The following is a 25,506-nucleotide window of genomic DNA, read 5'->3' as shown; positions in this document are numbered from 1 at the left end:
TACAGTATCCTCCTGCTGGCCCAGGGTGAGAACTTCAGTACATAACACTTTTTTTGTGTGAGATGGTTCTAGTCTAGTCTTACAAGGTTGGCTGCTTTTGTACGGGTGTGTGTGTGTGTGTGTTACTATATTCGTATTATAAAACAAATAAGTTGAGAATCCGAATCATGAGAAGCAAGCTGTCAACTTTCTAGTTCATAAGCCTACGATCAACGTTATCTTTGGCTTGCATACATGCAAACATGGCCAATTTCCTTTCAGCTAACCAGTGGTATCTCAATTTGATTTCCCCTTGCTGAAGAACCTGATACAGTGGTACCTCGGGTTACATACGCTTCAGGTTACATACGCTTCAGGTTACACACTCCGCTAACCCAGAAATACAGCTTCAGGTTAAATACTTTGCTTCAGGATAAGAACAGAAATCGGGCTCCGGCGGCACGGCAGCAGCAGGAGGCCCCATTAGCTAAAGTGGTGCTTCAGGTTAAGAACAGTTTCAGGTTAAGAACGGACCTCCGGAACGAATTAAGTACTTAACCCGAGGTACCACTGTACAGGGCTGCCTTCAGATGTCTTCTGAAAGCCCTATAGTTGTTTTATTTCCTTGACATCTGATGGGAGGGCGTTCTACAGGGTGGGCGCCACCACCAAGAAGGCCCTCTGCCTGTTTCTCTGTAGCCTCACTTGTCACAATGAGGGAACCCCCAGAAGGCCCCCCAGAAGTGTTCGGGTTGTTGGTGGAGACGCTCCTTCAGGTATACAGTCTGACTGGGCAGCTACTAGGGTTGAATGTTTAGTAGAGACAGTATTTCTCCTCCTTTAGCTGCGTGTCCATAAAATTCTGTTAAAGTTAAACAGCTCTTAAGAGAAACAGGAACAAGCTTTTAAATAACCTGTGCTAAATATTTTCCTCCCCATTAATCAGGGGGTCAATTCATTTGTCTGTCTATCACAAACCTATTACGACAACCACTGAATTTCATTTTAGATGGGGTGGGGGACAGAGGAAAGAAAAATACAAATAGGAAGGGCTTTCACTGATATATTTTTTTTTGGGGGGGGCGCTTAGCTACATCATGAACGTCCTAGTCAAAATTGATCATAGGTTTTAAACTAGCCCTGGGAATTTAAGTGAAGTATTTTAAGCTCTTAAAAAGCATCATATAAACTATAGATGATACCATTAACATAGGCTCAGTCACATTTCAGTAGGACTATTTTGAATTAAGTTCAGCAAGGGTAGTCAATAATTTTATTTGTCTGTGGACTAATATGCAGATCTGAACGCTTCATTTGTTTTTCATTTGTTTTTGCTTTTCTGAATTTTGTGATATGGTTTGTGGCTCAAACATTTACCAGATTTGTGCAAAAATGCATGCATTAGATTCATAGCTGTCAAGTGTCCCTTATTTGAAGGGACAGTCCCTTATTCCAGTGCCATGTCCCGCTGCTGTCCCTTACTGATGGATGTCCCTTAAATGTCCCTTAAATTTCAAAGGAAGCAGCTCTGCCGGCCAGGGAGGAGGGAGGCTCCAACTGTGTTGCTTGGCTGTGTTGCTCACCCAATAAGGAATCTAAGAACGACTGGGGGGCGGAGCTTGCATGCCTTGTGTGTGGCTAGTTAATGCAAGCTGAGAGGGGTTTTGAATGCTGGACGTCATATTGTTGCACGTGCTGCTGCAAACTTTGCAGTGCAAAGCCAGGCCGGGGAGCCATCTTAAGTTGGGGCTGCATAGGCCTTGTGGTGCATGTGATTCAGATTCTATTCAGTTGAACCTCTGGTTACAAAGTTGGTTGGACAGTGTTTGACCAGCATGAGCTTGACCAGACTGCAGGAGGATAGGAAGACTGGAGTGCCTGGAACAGGTGAGGCTGCAGGTGCCTTATTTTCAAGGCTGCTGGTCTCTTATTTTCAAATCTGTAAGTTGACAGCTATGATTAGATTTAAAGTTTTTCTCCTTCCTCTCTGCATATCCCCCAAAATGGGTCTGGAGAGGGGATCAGGGCAACCCCTGGAACAGCATGCAGTCCGAGGAGAGTAGGGAATTGTTCTGTCTGGTAAGCCAAAATGCCTGCCCTGCTGGAACAATCCCTGCAGTGTAACATTGCATTCTTCCCACCATTAAAATGAATGAGGATCTTCCCAAGTGGGCAAGAGGTCAGTGCACATAGTGATTTCTGAATTGGGTTGCTTGTCTAGAGAAAGCACTAAAGGGCTACTGCCTTGTAAAGAACATGGCTAATAAATAATAATAGGGTTTTTGAAGCTTGCCTTGGCAGAAGTGATGCATTGAAGCAGGATTCTTGTTTCTCTTGATGATCTTGCAGCGTGATAATGGGCCGCTGCTTTTCTTTTAAAGGATTTTTCAAAAATAATAATAATGCAGAGGATAAAATTGCATCATGTACCCTTATAGTGAATCTGATTGTCTGTGTGTCTGTCCTTCCATATCCAGAACAGCACCATCCATGCACAAGAGGGAGGAATCCACATGCTTTGGGAAACCCAAAGAGGTAGAAGAACTTGTTAGGAAAAAAATAAATCTGGTAAGTTGGGAACCCAAAAACAGCCCAGTGAGGACTGAGTATGCTCAGTGGACATTAAGCATTGACTGACTATTGTGGGGAAGGAAGGAAGTATGGAATGGAGTTCCCTGGAGGGGGACAAGACTGGCTGGAACTATGAACAGAAGAAGAAGAAGAGTTTGGATTTGATATCCCGCTTTATCGCTACCCGAAGGAGTCTCAAAGTGGCTGTAATGGGAATTGGGGTTGCTTGTGCGTAAGCCACCAACTGCTCCATGCTGGTTGTATGGCTAAACCTTTCCCTGGCTTGACAGCCATTAAAACTCGACTGTCTCAGTCACTGGCAGAATCCGTCAGTGGGCGTTTCCTAAACTTTTTCCAACATAGAAATTCCTTGACTCCCAGTCTCCTCCTAGCTTCTCTGCGCGGAAGCTTTCTGCGCAGCGTCGGCGTGCCAAGCGGAGGTCCTGTGCTCTCCCCGCTGATCTCACTGGAAGAGTCTTGGAGCCTTCCCTCCGAAGTACTCTCAGCCTCCCCTTTCTTCCTGTTGTCACCTTGATTTCCTTCCCCAGCGGAAGCTCTCCCTCTCTCCTTGCTAGTTCCCTCTCCGGCATCATTGGGGAGCCTTACCTCTCCTCTTGGCTCCGATGGCAGTTCCCTGACAGCGGCTAACATTCTCCTTGCCCTTCCTCCCCCACAACAAACACTCTGTGAGGTGAGTGGGGCTGAGAGACTTCAAAGAAGTGTGACTGGCCCAAGGTCACCCAGCAGCTGCATGTGGAGGAGCAGAGACGCGAACCCGGTTCCCCAGATTACGAGTCCACCGCTCTTAACCACTACACCACACTGGCTCTTAACCACTACACCACACATGCTGCAACATTTTGTTATAGGCCACATGTTGTATAGTCATAGGTTTTCCAAGCATGGGGGAAATTTATATGGTGTACGAACCCTCATGGCAAGGCAAAATCAGTCCAATTCTCCAGCGTGCAACTGTTCGGAATGGGGGTGTTTAAGATAGCAGCTTTCTTTTCCATGCTTAGGAAGACGTGCAGCAGATATAATAATGCATTCTGCACAGGCAAAATGGTATACAAATGCCAGATGGTGCTGACGTAAATGAAGCTAGTATAGAAATGCTTCTACAAAACCCACCAGTATTTTTTTTCCTTTACTTAAAAGGCTGACATTCTTTTACCTTTTGTGATCCGTCACTGCCGTTGTCAAGGCAATCTGAATCTTTGAGAAGCTTTGCTCTCCTTTTTCGGGTATTCTCTAGCTCACCTTAATGTTTAGCCAAGCAAGCAGGCCTTCCTGCGTTTCTGTAGTTTCTGTTATTGAAAATAAGTTCATCTTCCTAATTAATGTTTTGTTTGGTGTTAGCTGCACACACACACACACACACGACAGTTCTGTTGCAAATGGTAGTTTGGGCTTGGAGTCAAAACATTTTGTGCCGGAGGGTTGGGAAAGCTTAAAGATACTTGGCGGGGAGGGGAATAAGTGCAAAACACTTAACTCCACTCTAAATACAAGCTGTCCAATGTGCTTAAAATTATTCCACAGTGTCAAATATGAATAAAACAAAATGTGCTTTGATAAAAATTTAAAATAAGCACATAAAATGGTGGATCTAGTCTAAGTTAGTTGACCTTAGTTCCGCTGAAGTTAGTGATCACTGAAGTCCCATTGATTCCAGTGGCAGCCAAACTGAACTGATGTGACAAAGGTGTGCAGGATAGGACTGACATGTACAGGGCGCATGATGAAATGAGTATCCCAACATTAAAACCCAGCATTCCAGCCCCTGCCCTATAAGCAATGTGAGAAATGCCCTCATTAGGCCTGGCATCCCTGTGCAGATCCTGTTTTTCTGATAAAGAGTTAACTTCACTTGGTCTGTGTGATTTACTGCTAGCTCACTCCTGACAATTTCAATGAACACATGGGTGCAATAAATCTGTAAATGCAAGAAATCTGCTGAAATTATGGTGGAAAAGGTGGTGGTGGGTTTGAATGAAACAAGCCCTGCTCCCCTTGCCACCCCATTTTAGGGGGGAAAAATGTAAAGCAGTAGTTAATGGATCAGCTCTCTTTCTGGCTCCTCTGCCACTGGAGCACTGGTTCAATTTCTTTTTTGGGTAGGGATGCAGTGGCATCGCTATGTTTGCACAGCGCCGAAACGACCCTACTTTGCCAGAGAGATAGATAAACAACCATCAAAACAGATTGCCCCTGTTGGAATGTTTGTCCCCAAAGAATCCTACCTTTTCCAGTGTTTCTTGCCAATGAACAACAATTTCCATGCCCTGAAAATGCATAATTGTGTGAGTAGAATAGCCGTCGGAAGCAAAGTCTAGGTTTCTAACCATAATTGGTAGGTGAAGTCAGTTCCTCTGCTTTTAAGTGTTCCTCCGAATGACATTGTGCCATAATTGTATGCACGGGAGGGAGCCTGCTGGTGCCATTGCTGCCAGTTGGGATGTTAAAGGTGTGATGCCAAAGCCAGGTCCATTTTGTGTGCGTGGCCATAACTGCTTCCTCTTTCAGCAAGTGGGTTTGATTGAAAATTGGAAGGTTAATTGCCACTTGGTTGACTTAGTGTATTGTGTAAAAATGCTGCCCAGTGAGTTACTGTACTAGAGCTGATGACGGCTAAATGCATGGCAAGCCAGCACAGCTTGCTGTCGTTTGTGTGTATGTGCAGCGTTCCCATGTGGTCTCTGGGTTGCCAACATTTGCTCATAATTTTCTCTGTTATACTTTCATTGAATAATAAGCGGGCAGCCTCAAAAAAGCTCCTAAGGCTCCAAGCTGTTTGTTTGTTTGTACTCTGTACCTTCCTGGCAGGTCATATATTAATGTTTCTGCTAGAGCTTTAGCAGTCAAATTGGATAATAACTGGTGCTGAGACTTGTATCTTTGGGCTTGGGAGTCCTTGGGAGGCTTTTAAGGCTTGCTTCAAATATGAGGTGCACATTATGATCTTGGATCATAACTTGTGGCTGAGTAAGATTGTCTTCCACGAACACGGTCTTAATGGTGTGTCTGTAGGTGACTGTGGAGGCCAATTCTGAGTTCTCACATCCTACCACAGTGGGGACATCAGTTTCCGGGTGGGAGTTGATCATGGTGAGGGTTTGTCAAACGTGCCTTCCTCTTAGCACATTTCTCCCTTTCATCCTGAGTTCGTGTTTCTTCATGGTGCCTTTGAAGTGCTCGCAGGCCAGTGTTTCCCAGTTGTCGGTGTTTATACAACATTTTTAAAGATTTGCCTTGATAGCGTCTTTAAACCTCTTTTGTTGTCCCACCAGCATTGTGCTTTCCATTCTTAAGTTGGGAATACAGTAGTTCCTTTGGAAGACGATAATCAGGCATCTGAACAACGTGGCCAGTCGAGCGAAGTTGATGTTGAAGAATCATTGCTTTGACACTGGTGATCTTTGCTTCTTCTAGTACACTGACATTAGTTTGCCTGTCTTCCCAAGTGATATGTAAAAATTTTCAGAGTACCACCATATCCTTCGCACGTGCTCTTATATAACTGGTCAGGCTGTTAGCAAATTCGTTTTCTTGTATTCGTGTAATGCTCAGTGATGGAGAAACTACCATTCTTTTGAAAATCATTCATAGTAACAAGCTGGTGATCGATAACCCTCCAGATACTCATGTAAAAATTACACCAAATTCTCCTTACCAAAACCCCAGCTTTCTACAGATTTTGACGGTGTAATGAATAACAAAGATGTATCACCTCAAAATACTTCAGTCTTTTTGCAGGAATGTCATAAGTGGAGCTAAAGCGGACTGAGATTCCCTGCTTTTTTTTCTGAACAAAAGCTTTTTTTCTGAACAAAAGCTTGGACTCAATGAACTTTGGTACACTGTTCATTCGAGTAAGCCTTGGGTGAGTAGCCGTTTCGTCACACATTTAGCTTTCAAAGAGGTTGGTTATCTGGAGCCTCACTGAAAATTTGAGCTCACATTCCTGTGGTTTTTTTTGTTGGTTTTTTCAGGTAAGCAAGCATGCCTAATTTTCTAGAGCAAGAAAATACTTGATTACAGCTTTAATGATAGCTTAAGTAGTGTTTTCAGATGTTCAGGAATCAAGGTCTTACAGCAGATGAGCCGAATTATCCCTGTGACTGTTCACGATCACATTAATGTGCTTTAAATGTCACATTTGGAAATGCTGCCATATTGCTAGTTAATTAACAGTAATTACTGAAGACTGTACTTACGTTTTTGATGTTTCTTACCTACTGGGTTTCAGCAAGCGTGCGTGTGTGTTTAAGTTTAACCCTTTCTCACAATTGGTGTGGTTCCATTGGCCGGGACTATTTGTTTGGTGGCAAAAATGTGCAAAGTTTGTGATAAGTAAGGAGAATTTTCTGCATAGAAGAGATGGGTCAGTATGAAGAGCTGAGTCAATATCCATTTTATTTATGCACCATTTTTCAATATATATGATGCCCAAGGCAATTTATATCAAGCTTGACAGATATGTAGCAACAATACAAACATCAACAAGAAAATTAATAAATCCACAGTATGTATGGAACATTCCACCAAACAAATTAATAAAGCAAGTATATAAACACTGGAACACTGAATAATAGCAACCTGGTAAACAATGTACAACTATGTATGAGAGCAGTAAAGTCAATCAGATAACATCAGATCAATATAAATTACGTGCGTTTCAAAACTAGCAAATCATTTAGAAGCCTAAAACAAAATCAATTGAACACAATAATCACATAGTAATCAGGGTTCAAAATCAGTAGGGCGCCAGGCACATTTTGCAACTAATGATTCTCCGTTTCTGAGCACCTCTGGAGATGCCCCTTGCGACTTGTCTCCTTAGTGCTGCTGGGCCTCGGAGGTGATCAGAAAACTATCTGTGTTCCATGTGTAATCTCATCAAGCCCTTGCCCCTCCCCGGGGGGCAGGTTTAGTGCTGAGCACAAGTTTTAGCTAGGTACCAAAGCCAGCTAAAAAGGTTGACCACTGAAGGGGTGGGGTCATGCCTGCTGGACTCTCACAGCTCCTCTAGGATGGATGTCAGCTGAGAAGTCTGAGATCACAGGGGACTTTGGATTGAAGACGTCCCCAGGTGATTGGCAGTCACAATCTGTTGGGTTACCTTGGGCTTGGCGGGTCTCGTGTTGTGTGCAGGCTTGACATAAATTAGAAGAACGAAATCGATATTGCGCATTAGGGCTAGGCGATATATTGATACATCGTCCAAAACAGGTTTGAAGTCCATATTGTGATACCAGCTTCATAATTTTTGACCTGGTTATGTATTGCATATCATGATGTGTGGGTGGGTGTGTTTTGCAAAAATCAGAATGTGGGAAAAACTGTGAAGCCAGTCAATGCTTCTCTTGATTCTTGCAGTCCCTGTTAACTCTGCTGGTTCAGCAATCCCCTGCCTCCTGCAGGCTGCAGCAAATCACATGATTTCAGATGTCATGATATATCAGTATATCGCGATGTTTAGCTGGGGGTGATGTATCACGGTGTTGGAACCAGATATCGCCCAGCCCAATTCCGCATGCAAAATAAATGCAGCAGGATGGTGTTCCCCCCAATATCTCACATGTCTGTGATGAGAAAACAGGGGCACTGGTTCCATCTTGGTGTTTTCATGTTTCCCTTTTTACCTTCATAATGACATTTTCATAAAGGCATTTGGGAGAAAAAGAAAAGAAGTGGGTATGTAACTAAATAACTTGTAGAAGGTTGCATTCAAAGATGGATGCATGGGGAGATATCAAACATTAGTCATATTCTGACTTAGCTGGATATCACCCACAGCAATGAATCATGTTCAGCCAGAAGGAAGTAACAATTATAAGTAGACAGGGCATGCAATCCCTTGGTAAGAGACTGGAACATATTCATCAAATGTGCAAATAGGGCAGGGTCCCCTCCATATATCCTTCTTATTTATGCATTCATGGTGATTTGTGTTCATGATTATATTAGGGTAGTTAAACACAATCCTACTGTCAATACTATTTGTGCCTGCAAAAGTTTTGGAGTGGCCATACTGCTTCATTTCCAATCAGTGCTTGTGTGCCCTGTAACTTCCTGCTGAAATCCTGTATTTTTTTATACCACAAATGTTCCATTGTGTGTGTGTCCCACTTTGTTGTGCTGTAGTACAAAAATGCCCCTTCAAATGGCACTAATGAAATAACACCAGAGAAGCATCACAGAACAACTAATAAAGCGGAATGGAGATGGTCCAGTTTAAACCCACCACTAATGCACTATTTTTGCATCAGTGACAAATTTCAGAATACACCTGCCAGCTCCCCACAGACAGGTCTGTGCTACCTGTCCTGCTTTCATACGTTTGATAGAATAATATCCATTTACTTGTCTTTCGTCTTTGATTTTGAGAAGTTGTTTTCTGCGTTATTTCTGGAAACCTTGCTTGGAAAATGTGTTTGCAGGTTCACTAAATCCCAATCTTATGTTTGATAAATAAGTGTAATGCTGGGGGAATTGCTGCTAAAAGACTTAGGGGGGAAGGAGCAGTAAAGGCATTTTATCACCCAGTCTGCTTTGCTATGAAAGTAGCTCAGGAAGAAGTTTCATAACAGGCAGGGGAACATGAATATATTCTATTTAACCCCCGAGTCTAATAGCTACCATAACCCTTAGGCTGCAGTCCTGCAAAAATTCATAGAGATTCCCAGAAATATTTTTCTATGTTTATTCCATCTCCTCTTGATAGCAGCCTGGGCTCCCTTTCCAAAGCATAGGTCAGGCCTTTTATTCTCTTATTCTTTTCTCTCTCCCCATGTTCTTGTTGCCAGAGACAAGCTCCCTTAATGACTATTCTGAAGCAGTGACTCCTGTCTCCCTTCCATTCTTGTTCCTTGGCTGCCTGTTCTTCCAGACTGCCAGACTCCCTGTGCAACGTCCACAGTGTCAGTTTAATCACAGCACGCCAAAGCTGCAATAAACATCCTCAGAATTTTGCTGGGTCAGGGTAAAGCTCCAGTTCAGGGGTGGTGGATCTCCAGCTTGTGTGGTTTATTAGGCATACCAGGCCTTCCCATTTTGCCTGTGAGGCCATTTCATGTATGACCTCAGGTGCAGGTTAGGTAAAAACCCGACTAGGCCAAAAGGGGGGTTGCAGGCACCACTGATCAGAAAGCATTGAACAGGATAATGCTTTTCTTGGGAATCTGAGGTGAGATGACCACACAGTGAAAGTTGCCCCTAGTTCCAGTCACAACACACAGAGAGTTTAAGGTCCAAAATACCAGTTCACTGCTGCAGAATGTTAGGCTTCAGTAATACAGTTCTGGACGTTGAAATATACATATAGCTTGTAGGCTTTACAGATACAGATATAAATACAGGTACAGGTAGATACCTTCTGCCCACCTAGCAGTTCAAAAGCACGTCAAAGTACAAGTAGATAAATAGGTACCGCTCTGGTGGGAAGGTAAACGACGTTTCCATGCGCTGCTCTGGTTCGCCAGAAGCGGCTTTGTCATGCTGGCCACATGACCCAGAAGCTGTACGCCGGCTCCCTCAGCCAATAAAGTGAGATGAGCACCACAACCCCAGAGTCGGCCATGACTGGACCTAATTGTCAGGGGTCCCTTTACCTTTACCTTTTACAGGTAGATACAGATACTGATACTCAGAAAGTATTTCTGTTGCTCCAGCATTTCAAGACACAGACTTTGGCTCACGGACAGACTGTCATACTGACATACCTTAATCACTTATATACTCAGCATATAGTCAGCCATTATTACCTTATCAATGGGCTTGGCTGACCTTGCACCTGCAGCTTATCTCATACATAGGGTGATTTGTGCCCATGAAAACAATCAACCCCTTCCTTCATGTTCAGTTCCTCCAACAGCTCTGAGTGTTAGAATTCTAGCCCGTTCAGAGGTATGTGCCTATCTGTTCAGGCACCGGCTGAATTCCTTAGACCTCCCTCTGGCGACTCCCGGCAGGAAACAACATACTCGAGGTCCGTTCCGGCGATTTTCCCCAGGCTGTGAGGAAAACACACCAACTGCTTCTCCTCCTTCTCCTCCTCCCTGCATATCCCCAGGGAGGGGAATCAGACACAGACAGAAATGTATCTACATGTCTTTATTTGTGTCTTTAGCAGTCATACAGTAAAGATGTCTGCTCTCTTCAACAAACAGAGAGAAACTCTAAACATGTACTTCCAGTACAGGTCATATGACAAACCCACTGAGCTAACATCCGGTGCTCAGTACAGAATGGACTGCCCCTTTGTTCCCATGGCAACAGTCACAAACTTCCTGTTTGGCTTTCCAGCCACAAGCAGCAGACTTGGCTGCTATAGCCTTTGCTTGCTGCAGCATTGGTGCTTTAGAATAACATACTCCCCCCTAAAGTATCAATGCGTGCTGCGAGCAAAGCGTCATCCAGAGAAGAAAACAAACAGTTGTTATACTTATAACATTCCCCTGTTGTTTCAGTTCCACCCTTGGAACTACCCGCCACTGGTTTTACCAATGTACCTCTCTGGTTGTGTGACTTCCAAGGAATGAGTGCTTCTGCATTACCTTGGTTAGCAACTCTCTGTTGTGCCTTTGTCTCTGACTCAGACACAGCTTCAATTTGACCTTGGTCGTTTACAACAGCAACAGCTAAGTTAGCAAACTCTTGTGAATACCTCTTGGGTGGTACACCCTTCGTTGCTCTCTCAGACCTACGTAAGAGGTGCTGCTCTTCTCTACTTTCTGGTTCAGCCTTTGGACTCTCTGGAGAACCAGTACTAAGCTTAATCAGTGGTTCATCCTCCTCTTCTGAGGGTCTAGTCAATGTGTGCGATTTCCTCTCAATGACTGTGACAACTGAGCTGTCTGAGCTATCGCTGTCATCTTCAGTACTACTGAACTCAATAAGATCAAAATCATCATCATCAGAATCATCATCAACTCCTGTGGGAAATGTTTGAACAATCTCTCTCTCGTGTTCAGGAGCACTCTCTAGAAATTTTGTGAGAATCACTTGACCAGATTCAGACAAAATTACTCTGTAGAGACCCTTTTCATAACCCACAAAAATGCCTCTGGCATACTTTACTCCACCTGGAGCTTCTGTTCTCACATGAGACCCAAAAACCTTGAAATGGGCAACAGAAGGTTTTCTGTGGAACAGTTTCTCAAAAGGAGAACATCCCAACTCTTTTGAAAACTTTCTCAACCACGTGTAACAATATGACATTAGCGATTCAGCCCAGTACTCATGTGACAGATGTGAACTAAGCAATTGCGCTTCCATTCCCTTTTGCAATTCTTTGTTCACCCTAACACAAACACATTTGTTCCAAGCTTCTTCGGAACTAGCAATTTTGTGTCTTATCCCTTTCTTCTTCAGGAACCTCTGGAACACCTGTAAAAGAAAAATTGGCTTCTCATCTGTGCAAAGACAATCTATGTCAGCATCATGCATGTTTTTAACTTTGTCACAAAACTCTTTAAACCTTTCTAAGGCTTCTTTCGGTCTCTCCAAAAGATAAATCCAGACAAAACCTGTAAAAGAATCAACACATATTAGGTAATACTTTGCATTGCCTCTAGATGGTGCTAAAGGACCAATCACATCAGCATACACCCGCTGAAATGCCTTGTCGACCCTCGAGGTGACCTGCTTGGCGTTTTCCTTGGCTACACCTGTAAAAGAGATCATGTTAGAATCACTAGAATTACATTTCATGTAATCACTTTGATCAAAAGTCAACAAATACAGTCCATCTTTCTCTTTGGCAGAAAGATACAACTCTCCATCTTTGTAGATCTCGCAGTTCTCATCATCATAGGACAGTTTTAGTCCCCTCTTGGCAATCTGCGAAACGCTGAGCAGATTGTACTTCAACTCTGGAACCAAATAAACATTGTTTATAGTCAAGTTCAGACTTTTAAGATACACAGTCCCAATTCCGGTCGCTTCCAGCTTTTGACCGTTGGCTAGTTGCACAGCGAAGCTTTGCTTCTCAAACGTAGAAAATAGTCCTCTGTGTCCTGTCATGTGAACCGTCGCGCCCGTGTCTAGGACAAAGAAGTTTCCCACCTCTGGTGTGGCTTTTAGCGACATCAAAGCTTTTGCAGTCTTTGCCTTTGGCTTGGTGTGACTTTTGTCTGACGCCTCAGACTTTGCGGAGCTCGCCTTAGCTCCTCTGTTCTTACGTGGCTTCTTGCAGTACCGCTGAAGATGCCCAGTCTGGTCACAATTGTAGCATCGGACAACGTTCAAAGCTACGGCGTCTCCTCCAGTAGCAACAGCAGTGGGGGCGTTAGAACTCCGTTCTTGGCTCCCCCTGTCCTTGACTTCCAGGGCGGCAAGTCTTGTCATGTTCATTCAGCACGACGGCAAAGACCCTGTCCGACGTGAGATCCGCTGCTGGGAGAGACCCCAGCTGACTGGCAACCGTTTTGTAAGTCCGATTCAGGCTGTTGATCACCATGAAGCAAAACACTTCCTCCTGCAGACGGAAATTGCGTTCCACCATCTGTTGACGCAGAAATTTCATTTCCGCCAGGTGCGCTTGAACATCTCCATCAGGCGCAAGCCTCAGGTTGGTCAGCTTCTCAAAATACAGCAACGCTGAAGAACCTGCATCTCTCTGATGTGTCCTTCTCAGCGTGTCCCAAACATCTTTCGCGTGGTCTAAATCTTGTATGTGGATCAGCTGCGAATCTGACACGCACAGAATTATAGCCGTTCTGGCCTTCACATCCTGTGACTCCCAAGCACGCGTTGGTGCTGCTGGAATGGGGTTCTCAATCACCCCAAACAGTCTCTGATTCTGCAGCAGGGCCTTCATCTTAATAGACCAAGATGCATAATTGTCACTGGTCAGAAGGGGCGGAGAAGGCAAAGCTCCCTTCTTTGCATCCATCTTGAGTCCTTGCATTGACTCTCAAACACAAGCCTCTAAAATCCAATAGCTGGCTTGTTTACACTCTGTGCACCTGGCAGCTCTCAACGCTGGCTGCTTTGGAAAGTCCCGTTCCAACAGTTTGTTTGCTTGGGCCTAAGTCATAACAAAACCTTGTTTTTGCCTCTCCGAGGCAAAAGCCTGACTTGTCCAGCCCTCTCATGAAACTGGCCTTCGTTGCTAAGCAACAACATTCCTTCCCTTGAACAGGAAACCACAGGAATGTTTGGAATGCAGAGCTCTTGTCTCTTGGAGCTGTTTTTCCCAAACGTTGCTCCCACGAAGCAGAGAATGAATCAATCTGCATTCACACTTTTAAGCCCGAAAATCTCATACCTGGGCTCCGTTGCTTTGGCTGTCAGCTTCTTCTGGTCAGCTTCTGGCTGCAGAGAATCAGCCTTCTCACCTCAGGCTTCCATGGAGGCCACTTCTTGATGCAGAGGTCGATGAAAACAGCAACCATCCTCTGCTACCAATGTTAGAATTCTAGCCCGTTCAGAGGTATGTGCCTATCTGTTCAGGCACCGGCTGAATTCCTTAGACCTCCCTCCGGCGACTCCCGGCAGGAAACAACATACTCGAGGTCCGTTCCGGCGATTTTTCCCAGGCTGTGAGGAAAACACACCAACTGCTTCTCCTCCTTCTCCTCCTCCCTGCATATCCCCAGGGAGGGGAATCAGACACAGACAGAAACGTATCTACATGTCTTTATTTGTGTCTTTAGCAGTCATACAGTAAAGATGTCTGCTCTCTTCAACAAACAGAGAGAAACTCTAAACATGTACTTCCAGTACAGGTCATATGACAAACCCACTGAGCTAACATCCGGTGCTCAGTACAGAATGGACTGCCCCTTTGTTCCCATGGCAACAGTCACAAACTTCCTGTTTGGCTTTCCAGCCACAAGCAGCAGACTTGGCTGCTATAGCCTTTGCTTGCTGCAGCATTGGTGCTTTAGAATAACACTGAGAGGGGCTTTGGCATGAATTTGTCCAGTTCTCAGCCATATACTGGCTATCACCACATCTTGTGGCAGCATTCAGTAGGGGTGGAATCCGGTTGGCATTTCTTGTGCTTTTGTTCCAGGGGTTTGTATGATTTTTGCCAACTTGCCCTTCCCCCTGCAGTTACCCATGCCACCTTTCACCCTGCTGTGGAGGACCCCCCCCCCAAGCTCCCAGAGCAGATTTTTTGGGTGTGGGTGTGTGGCAGGGGATACAATGAGAGAGGGAAATTGTCAAAAAAGTGCTTTCCCCATGGGATCAAAAGCCCTTCCACGAGTGAGAGGGCCCCAGATACTACCCAGTCGGCTGCATGAAGAGTACTTTGCTTGGTCCATCTCCAATCTATTATCTACCCCAATCAATTCCATTTGGTTGACTCCCACATTCTAGTATTATGGGGGAAGGAGGAAGAAACCTACCCTTTCTGCAAATGATACATAGGTTTATAAACCTTGATCATGTCTCAATCCCTTAATTATCTCCCTCCCCACCAATTTAAAAAAGAAGAACCCCCAAACAGGCTTCCTCTTGAACTCATTGACTCTTCAAAACAAACAGGTAATGCAGTAAGCTTCTGCATAGAGACTTTGCAAGTGGGTCGAGTGCTATTGTGCTCAGGTTCTGCTTTTGGGCTTCCCACCAGCATCTGGTTGGCCACTGTGAGAACAGGATACTGGGCTAGATGGGCCATTGGCATGATCCATCAGGTCCTTCTTATGATCTAAGGTCGTTATAAGAGTTTGGATTTGATATCCCGCTTTATCACTACCCGAAGGAGTCTCAAAGCGGCTAACAATCTCCTTTCCCTTCCTCTCCCACAACAAACACTTTGTGACGTGAGTGAGGCTGAGAGACTTCAGAGAAGTGTGACTAGCCCAAGGTCACCCAGCAGCTGCATGTGGAGGAGCGGAGACGCGAACCCGGTTCACCAGATTACGAGTCTACCGCTCTTAACCACTACACCACACTGGCTCTTATGGTTTATGTTTATTTATATGCTGCCTTTGTACCAAAAAAAACACACACAAAAAAAAGGCTGGCAAAGGATGCAACACGCAAACTCAAGTCTAAAAGATACAAATAATAATAATAATCCCTAGCCATTTCAAAAAAATCTTTAAAACCAACCACATTCACGCTCCTCTTAAGCAGAGCTGGAAGCAATCAATGGGGCTGGCTGCTATAACCACTCACCTTGGGAGGCATAGGCTAATACTGAATCTATAAGTGAACTGAAGTTTTCTGGAATGATTGAGCTGAAGGGCACGGAGGAATAAAAAACTTCTAGCAAGGAGCACATTTGAGTTAAAATAAGGCAGCTGAGAAACACACCGTCTGGCACTCTACTTCCTATCTGGATTAATAGACGTTTAAAAAGAAAAAGCTGTGAAGAGGAAAGGAGTCTAGGAGGAGAGGGGAGTTCAGGAAGGAATATGTGCTCTATCACCCGGCAATTGCCTGCGCCTTTCATTTTCAAGGCAAGCTTGAAAGTTGTACACTGTGTGAGAATCATGGGGTGTGTGTGTGTTTAAGCATGCATGCATGCATTCTTAAATTTTAAAAGGAACATTGCAGTTAAATGACTTTGTGCAGAAATCTGAAAAGAGATTTTGCCACTGCAGTGCTAGGTGCTGTTTCGGTTCCAATTATGTCCCATCTTACGCCTTTCCCCGGCGAAAGCTCTAATGTATTCCCATTAAAAAAGGAAATGTCAAAATCCTCCTGCACTCCTTACCACAAAGAATACGGAGGACGTTTTTAGTGGAAAGCGAGAGGCTGGAAGTCAGAGTACCTTTAGCCCTAATGCAACTAGACGTGATAGGCATGAAAGTCGTTTTATAATAAGCTGTGTTTAATATGTAGAGAGCTGCCTTATCTTAAGTGGAAAAATACAATGACCTTTGAATATGTAAAGTAGCTATTTTTGAGAACAATCTTCCACGTTAAAGAAATCCCTCCAGAAGAAACAACTGAGATAATTTTAAGGTACTTGGAAATGAATGTCGTTTGGGTGAAGCAGCAGCCATCCAATAGCTTTGGGTTGTGCTGAAAGCCTTGAATTAAAAGTAGCTTAGGTAAAGAGGTGAATGCTGGCAATCAACAGAAGCATTTAGAACAGAGGGCTGTATCCAACATTAGTCATACCTAACAAGTTCATTGATTTCATTGGCTCTGCTTTGAATATGACTTAAGGCTCATCCCCACTTCCTTTTGTGCCACACTTTCTAAACACAGGGATTTCTAGGTCTGTGTCTGAGCGCTTTCTGCCTTCCTTCCTTCCTTCCTTCCTTCCTTCCTTCCTTCCTTCCTCCCTCTCTCTCTCTCTCTCTCCGACTGCTTTTCCCGGAAAAATCCATCCACCCTGACCAACAGGCGCTCTCCAAGGATCCAGGCAAGGATCTTTGGCAACCCTGCTATCTCAGATCATTTAACTTGTTGGCCTTCAAGTTAGAGATGGATGAATCAAACCATTATATTCTGTCACTTTCACATGTGGTCACCCATAAGACCATTCTATCCCATTTCTCCATTAATCTGCAAATCTCTCCCCCTCTCTTAAAGCTAAAGCTAAAGGGACCCCTGACCATTAGGTCCAGTCGTGACCAACTCTGGGGTTGTGGCACTCATCTCGCTTTATTGGCCAAGGGAGCCTGCATACAGCTTCTGGGTCATGTGGCCAGCATGACTAAGCCACTTCTGGCGAACCAGAGCAGCACACGGAAATGCCGTTTACCTTCCCGCCGGAGTGGTACCTATTTATCTACTTGGACTTTGACATGCTCTCGAACTGCTAGGTTGGCAGGAGCAGGGACCAAGCAACGGGAGCTCATCCATTTGAACCGCCGACCTTCTGATCGGCAAGTCCTAGTCTCTGTGGTTTAACCCACAGCTCCACCCGCGTCGCTTTCCCCCTCTCTTAAGTCTACCCAAAAAACTGCATCTAAATATCATTTTTTATTTATTTTATAGAATCATAGAATCATAGAATCATAGAGTTGGAAGAGACCACAAGGGCCATCGAGTCCAACCCCCTGCCAAGCAGGAAACACAATCAGAGCACTCCTGACATATGGTTGTCAAGCCTCTGCTTAAAGACCTCCAAAGAAGGAGACTCCACCACACTCCTTGGCAGCAAATTCCACTGTCGAACAGCTCTTACTGTCAGGAAGTTCTTCCTAATGTTTAGGTGGAATCTTCTTTCTTGTAGTTTGGATCCATTGCTCCGTGTCCGCTTCTCTGGAGCAGCAGAAAACAACCTTTCTCCCTCCTCTATGTGACATCCTTTTATATATTGGAACATGGCTATCATATCACCCCTTAACCTCCTCTTCTCCAGGCTAAACATGCCCAGCTAACCACTAAGTTCTGGTCTCTACATTCGCCTGGGAGGTGGAGATCAGGTCAGTTCATATTGGCATAAACAAAGATTCATCATGTGTCCCTACTTCAAGTGGGTTGCATCATGACCTAATGTTGATCACAGCCACGAAACGACAACAGTTTGTTCTTTGGTTTTGTTTTTAAAGAGAAATATGAAGTGGTGGTTGTTGGAGGCCAAAGACAGAAGTCCTCCTGTACTTTTAAATATTTGGGTAGAAGAGGGAATTTCAGCAAGCAAAGCTTTTCTCACCTCACTGCATGACAAGCGAGAACTACCAAAATTCTATCTGACATGTAGCTATTAAAAGCGTAGGAGTCTTACTCCCCCCTCCCCACCTTATATTTGGTCCCTTTGAGAAAGAAGCAGGGAGATGGACTTGCATAGTTGCAAAGAGAGAGAGAGAGAGAGAAAGAGAGAGATGGGTCTCATGTTTCAGCCTGTAGTTAAAGGTGGGTCCCTGGTCTGAAAGGGGCAATTTAACTTGCAATGAAACCTTGTGCATGCAAAAAATGTACTGCTCTGCTACTAAGCTATGGTTTGCAGAGTGGGTGGGGGCTTGAATGCCTCTTCTAACAGTGGCAACCTTCGCAAGAAACTCAACAGAGAGAAAAAAGCCTGTCCCCTTGCTACCTCCTTTGGAGAGACCATTGTGATAGTATGCCTCCCAGTTTGCTTTGTTCCGATTGCGTGTGTTCACTGTAAAGAGAGAAAATCTGGGGTTGTCTACACAGTTGGAGTTTCCAGTAACAAAAAGGAAGCCACAATTCTCTACAGTTCCATCTGGTACACAGGCTGAGACCCTACCTGCCCACAGACTGTCTTGCCAGAGTGGTGCATGCTCTAGTTATCTCCCGCTTGGACTACTGCAATGTGCTCTACGTGGGGCTACCTTTGAAGGTGACCCAGAAACTGCAATTAATCCAGAATGTGGCAGCTAGACTGGTGACTGGGAGTGGCCGCCGAGACCATATAACACCAGTCTTGAAAGACCTACATTGGCTCCCAGCACGTTTCCGAGCACAATTCAAAGTGTTGGTCCTGACCTTTAAAGCCCTAAATGGCCTCGGCCCAGTATACCTGAAGGAGCATCTCCACCCCCATCATTCAGCTCGGACACTGAGGTCCACCGCCGAGGGCCTTCTGGCGGTTCACCTCACCGCAAAAAGTGAAGCTACAGGGAACCAAGTAGAGGGCCTTCTCGGTAGTGGCACCCTCCCTGTGGAATGCCTTCCCATCAGATGTCAAGGAAATAAACAACTATTTGACTTTTAGAAGGCAGCCCTGTTTAGGAAAGTTTTTAATGTTTGATGTTTTATTGTGTTTTTAATATTCTGTTGGGAGCCTCCCAGAGTGGCTAGGGAAACCCAGCCAGATTGGGAGGGGGGTATAAATAATAAATTATTATTATTATGGTGGTGGTGTCCATTTCGTCCCTTTACATCTCTGTGACGAAACTTCTAAATACACTGCAATCAAAACCAGAGTGACAACTTAGCACTCGGTTTAATAGGTGCTAATAAAGAGAGCGGTGGAACTCTGCCCCCTTGGTGCTCGCACTGCCATTAGGTTCTGATATCTGAAGATCCCTATTATCAAGATCAGGACCCATCAACAGAATGGAATCTGAAAGCTTCTGCAGTGCCACGATCTCTTCCTGTTAGAGAATCAGATTCTGTGGCTTGATCTGTTGTGATTTTGGGACTGATGGGTTTTTCCTGTTCTAATGAGGGTTGTTGAACTGGATTGATCCCTGACTCTTTATATGCAGTTTCTCTACATTTCCCCCCAAGCTAAGAGCTAAGAGAATCTCACCTTCTGGCATTTCCCTTAAGATAGTGATGCCTTACTGAGAAGGCAGGGATAAAGCATTCCCTGGCTGCTAAAGGCTACCGTATTTTCAGCTGAGCAAAGGGCCATTGAGGGGGCGACTGCTTCGCCTTCTGCCAGTGTGACAACAATTGCAATTCTAGGTGATCTGATGAGTGATATTGGGTGATGGGGAGAAAGGGTGATTATCTCTTTCTCTTTCTCCATTAAGCTGCTCACAATTTTAGCATTAGTAGGATATAGTGTATCTATGAGATCCCAAATTAGCAATTGTTTAAACTATTTAATCACCCTAGAAACTTTTTCCTACGAACATTAGAGACAGAAATATAAGTACCTTATTAATTGCAGGCAGTTTCCATTCCAGTCTTTAAATGGTGGTGGTGGTGGTGGTGGGGTTTTTTTTTTTTTTTTTAATATAATTTTTATTAGGTTTGTAATATTCAAAATTCAAATTGCAAATACATGTTTCCATAAATCTAATGGACTCCCCCCATCTTCCGATCACTGCATTCTCTGTAAATCCAAAACCTCAGCAATTTGTTGACTTATTTTAAACATAATAATATATCTTCCATTTTATCGTGATATCTGGTCTCTAAACATTTCAATCCAAATCCATTAATTTTTAGTTTCAACACAATAAAATTATTTCATTACACCACTTCTGTCTTGTTGTGCCTTATTTACCAATTCAAAAATTTACCGATACTGAAGCTGTACTTTCCTAGAAAGGAGCATTTTTTAACATTCATACAACTTATAATGCTTTTTCAAATAGTCCTTAAATTTTTCCCAAACTTCCTCCGTTTCTTCTTCTCCCGAGTCTCGAATTCTGCCAGTCATTTCAGCCAGTTCCATATAGTCCATCAGCTGCGTCTGCCATTCTTCCAGTGTGGGTAGATTTTGTGTCTTCCAGTGCTTTGCCATCAAGATCCTTGCTGCTGTAGTAGCGTACATAAAGAAAGTTCTATCTTTCTTGGCCACCCTCTGGTCTACCATGCCCAGGAGGAAGGCCTCCGGTTTCTTGGGTACGGTAAATCTAAGCACCTTTTTTAGTTCATTATGTATCATCTCCCAGAAGGCCTTCACCTTCGGGCAGGTCCACCAGAGGTGTAGAAATGTCCCTTCCTCTTCTTTACATTTCCAACATTTATTATCAGACAGGTGATATATCTTTGCAAGCTTGACTGGGGTCATGTACCACCGGTATGTCATTTTCATAATATTTTCCTTCAAGGCACTACATGCCGTGAATTTCATTCCGGTGTTCCATAACCTTTCCCAGTCTTCAAACATAATGTTATGCCCCAAGTCCTGCGCCCACTTTATCATGGAGGATTTAACAATCTCATCCTGTGTATTCCATTTAAGCAGCAAGTTGTACATTCTCGAAATTAGCTTAGATTTTGGCTCAAGCAACTCTGTCTCTAGTTTCGATTTTTCCTCCTGGAAACCCACTTTTTTGTCCGCTTTAAAAACTTCCTGAATTTGAGCATAATGCAACCAATCTCGCACCTTGTTTTTTAACTTTTCCATACTCTGCAACCTCCATTTATCTCCAATTTTTTCAATTATTTCCCAATATTTAGGCCAGTGGGCCTCCATATTGAGTCTTTTACGTGCTTTGGCCTCCATCGGTGAGAGCCACCTCGGAGTTTTACTCTCCAATAAGTCTTTATATTTTGACCAGACCATAAAAATTGCCCTTCTGACAATATGGTTTTTGAACAATTTATGAACTTTAACCTTGTCGTACCACAAATATGCATGCCACCCAAAAGCATTATCAAATCCCTCCAGGTCGAGGACATCGGTGTTCTCCAACAAAATCCAATCCTTCAACCAGCAGAGGGCTGCAGATTCATAATATAACTTCAAGTCCGGCAGGGCAAACCCCCCTCTTTCTTTCGCATCTGTTAGTATTTTAAACTTTATTCGGGGCTTTTTGCCCTGCCAGACAAATTTAGATATATCCCTCTGCCATTTTCCAAAACATTCCACCTTATCCACGATCTGGAGGGCCTGAAACAAAAATAGCATTTTCGGCAATACATTCATCTTTATAGCAGCTATTCTGCCCAACAAGGAAAGTTTCAGTCTTGACCATGTTTCCAAGTCTCTTTTGATCTCTGACCAACATTTCTCATAATTGTCCTTAAACAAATTCAAATTTTTGGAGGTCAGGTACACCCCTAAGTACTTTACTTTTTTAACCACATTTAGTTCTGTTTCTTTTCTGAACTCCTCTATTTCAGTAGTTGTCAAGTTTTTTGCTAAAACTTTAGTTTTTTGTTTATTCAGCTTGAATCCCGCCACCCGACCAAAGTCAGAAATTAATTCTAACGCTCTTTTAGTACTAGAGGCTGGCTCCTGTAATGTTAATACCAAGTCATCTGCAAATGCTTTCAGTTTATATTGTTTCTCTCCTACCACAATTCCCTGTGCCAACCGGTCATTTCTAATCATGTTCAATAGCACCTCCAGGACTGAAATAAACAGCAGAGGAGATAGAGGGCACCCCTGTCGTGTCCCTTTTTCAATTTTGAACTCCTCTGTCACCACGTTGTTTACTATCAATTTAGCTTTTTGTTCTGAATAAATTGCTTCTATTCCATTTTCAAACCCCCGCCCTACTCCCATCCTTTCCAAATTTTTCTTCATAAACATCCAAGAAATGTTGTCAAAGGCTTTCTCCGCATCAATAAAGATCAACACCGCTCTTGTATTTGAGTTAGTCTGTAAAAATTCCAAAATGTCAATGATGTTTCTTGTGTTGTCAAATAAATGTCTGCCAGGGAGAAAGCCTGCTTGGTCCTTATGAATCACTTCGTTTAATACTTTCTTAAACCTGCTTGCCAAAATGTCTGCAAAGATTTTGTAATCCACATTTAGGAGTGAGATAGGACGGTAGTTTTTAAGTTGAGTTTTTTCAGTTTCTGATTTTGGTATCAACGTGATGAAAGCTTCTTTCCACGTTTCCGGTGCCTTCCTCCCCTCCATAATCTGGTTACAAACTTCCAACAATGGTTGTATCAATGAATCCTTCAATGCCTTGTAATATTTGGAAGTAAGTCCATCAGGTCCCGGAGACTTGCCCAGTTGGAGGTTCTGAATGGCGCATTCAATTTCTTGGATTGTAATATTACAGTTCAGGGTTGCTCTCATTTCCTGGGGTATTTTTTGCAATCCATTAGTTGTGACAAATTGGTCCACCTCCGAGCCTTTTTGTGGCCTTTGTGAATAAAGTTCTTTGAAATATCTCTGGAAACACTTTCTAATTTCCTCGGGTTTCTGAACCATTCTCCCTTCAATCTCTAGATTTGTAACTGTGTTAAGCTTTTGTCTCTTTTTCAACTGCCAAGCCAACAACTTCCCGCACTTATTAGCAGATTCAAAGGATCTTTGTTTCATTTGTTTAATTTTCCATTCCACCTCTTGATTTATCAGTTTCGAATATTGTGCCTGGAAAAACTTCACTTCTCTCAATACTTCCTTTGATTTAGGCCTGGATCTCAGTTTTTTCTCTCCTTCTCTTATTTTCTCCAAAATCTTCTCCTTCTTTTCATTCCAGAGCCTTTTTTTAATCGTGTTCTGCTGTATTAGAAACCCTCTCATAACTGCTTTACTTGCGTCCCAGATTGTTCTTTTTTCCACATTTGTCTTTAAGTTTATTTCAAAATAATCCTTTAAAACTTTTTGGGCCTTCTTAACAATCTCCTGATCTCTTAACAAAGCGTCGTTCATTCTCCATCTGAAAGATCCGGTTGTATTTAATCTCAATTCCATTCTCAAAGCGTTGTGGTCGGAGCAGGTTTTTGGGCAGATTTCCACTTTTCTGGTCTTAGGTGCCAGCCCTCTAGTTATCCATATTTGGTCGATTCGCGTCCATGTCATGTGGGCCTCAGAAAAGAAAGTTCCTTCTTTCCCTAGAGGGTTCTTGATCCTCCATATATCAATCAAATCCAAATTGTCAGTCATTTCGAAAAAGGTTTTTGGTAGTCTGCCGTCTTTCGTTATATTAGCACTTTGCGACTTATCCATATTCACTGAGGCGACGCCGTTCATATCTCCCAACATGATAATGTTGTTGTAATCCAAATAGTCCAGCATAGTCTCATGCAGCTTCTTGAAAAATTCCGATTTTCCATCATTTGGGGCGTATATTCCTAGAATTAAAAACTTTTCTCCTTGTGTCTGAATTTCAATTGCCAAAATTCTACCCTGTTCATCTTTGAATACGAATTTTGGTGACAAGTTCTCCTTTGCATATATCACCACTCCTCTTTTCTTAACTTTGTCCGATGAGATAAATTCTTGGCCTAGCCTTTTGTTAATTAACACTTTTCTGTGGAGTCTTGTCACATGTGTTTCTTGCAGGCAAATAATGTCCAATTGTTCTTTTTTCAAAATATGAAATACTTTTCTCCGTTTTTCTGGAGAATTCCCGCCATTTATGTTCCAGCTAAGAAGCTGTAGAGACATCCTGGTCTACTTCTTAGATATCACAGTTGGGTATCTAATTTGTCCTCCGTTCCCGAAGGCTGTGGTGCCGGTCCGCCTCCAGATGGTACGGGTCTTGGTGGTGATCCCGGTGGTGGAGGCCAAGAATCTGCAGCTCTCTTTTGGAGGTCCTCCTCGTTGTCGTGTAGGAACTTCTGGTAGTCCTCTGGTGTTTTAATTCTTACCTTCTTTCCTTTATAGGTGAATGATAGACCTTGAGGAAATTCCCACCTGTAAGGGATTGCGTTGTACCTTAACAATTTGGCCAAGTCTGTATATGAGGCTCTAAGGTCCAACAGATATTTAGGAATGTCTCTATAAATTTCTGCCCTTTTGCCTTCAGCTTCCAGAGATTTTTTAAAATGTTGGCCTAGTATCTTGTCTCTTTCCTCTCTTGTTCTCAAACAAACCAAACAGTCTCTGGACTTGTCTTTCTTAACCGATCTTCCCAATCTGAAGGCCGTCACAATTTTGAAGTCTTTATCTTCCTCAACCCCCCAAAATTTAGAAAACAACTGCGTCAAAAATTCCTCTAGGTTGCCCTGCTCCAGCTCTGGGACGGCCCTCAGCCTAAGATTACATTCCTTACTTTTCAGTTCCACCATTGACAGGTAGGCTTGCTGTTCTCCTACCTGTCTTTTCAGAGGTCTTACTTCCCCTTTGATCTCCTCCACCTTTTTGCACGCTTGCTCAGCTTTTTGATTGGCTTCCGCAGCTAATTTGTAGTTCTCCGCCGTAGCTCCTTGCAGTTTCTCAATAGCCTGAGTATGCTGGGAAACCTGATCTGTTAACTTACTGATAGTAGATGTAGCTCTGTCAATTTTAGATGACTGATCGTCCACCTTCTTATTCAAAAGTGCCAGTTGTTCCAAAATTTGTTTCAAGACTGGATCAGTTCCTCCAGTTGCCATATCTTCTGTTGCAAGCGTTTCAACTTCTTCCTCCTGCGCCGTCAGCACAGTTGGTACCGAGGATCTGCGTTGATGAGTCAACGTTGTTTGAACAAGCTGCCCAGCTCTCTTATCTTTTTTCTTTTCTTTAGCTTCCTCAGCTAAAGCTTCCTTAGCTTTAGATGCTCTTGTTTTCCCTGGGCCACTCATTCCCCAGCTGCCTCTGTTCAAGGTCAAATAGTCTTTCAATCCATGAGAAAGGCAAGTCCAGAATGTAAACAATTAAACCACAAAAAATCCCAATAAGGTACAGTTCCCAGACCTCTATGCCTCCGCAAATCCACTAGGGGGGGTTTTCATAAGAAAGAAAGTTTCTTTTCCACCATCAAAGTTCCTATTTCAACTTTTATA

The 25,506-nt window shown here is 43.5% G+C and overlaps 1 protein-coding gene across 1 annotated transcript in view; it reads left to right on the top strand.

Moving 5' to 3' along the window:
* The window catches only part of WDR25 (WD repeat domain 25), a 109,735-nt gene that overhangs the window by 18,111 nt on the left and 66,118 nt on the right, over window positions 1–25,506 (top strand). The gene's annotated exons all lie outside the window — the stretch shown is intronic.

Source organism: Podarcis melisellensis, assembly GCF_964234715.1.
Source record: "Podarcis melisellensis genome assembly, chromosome: 1".
Taxonomy (NCBI): Eukaryota; Metazoa; Chordata; class Lepidosauria; order Squamata; family Lacertidae; genus Podarcis; species Podarcis melisellensis.
This window is presented reverse-complemented; position numbering and strand designations above follow the sequence as displayed.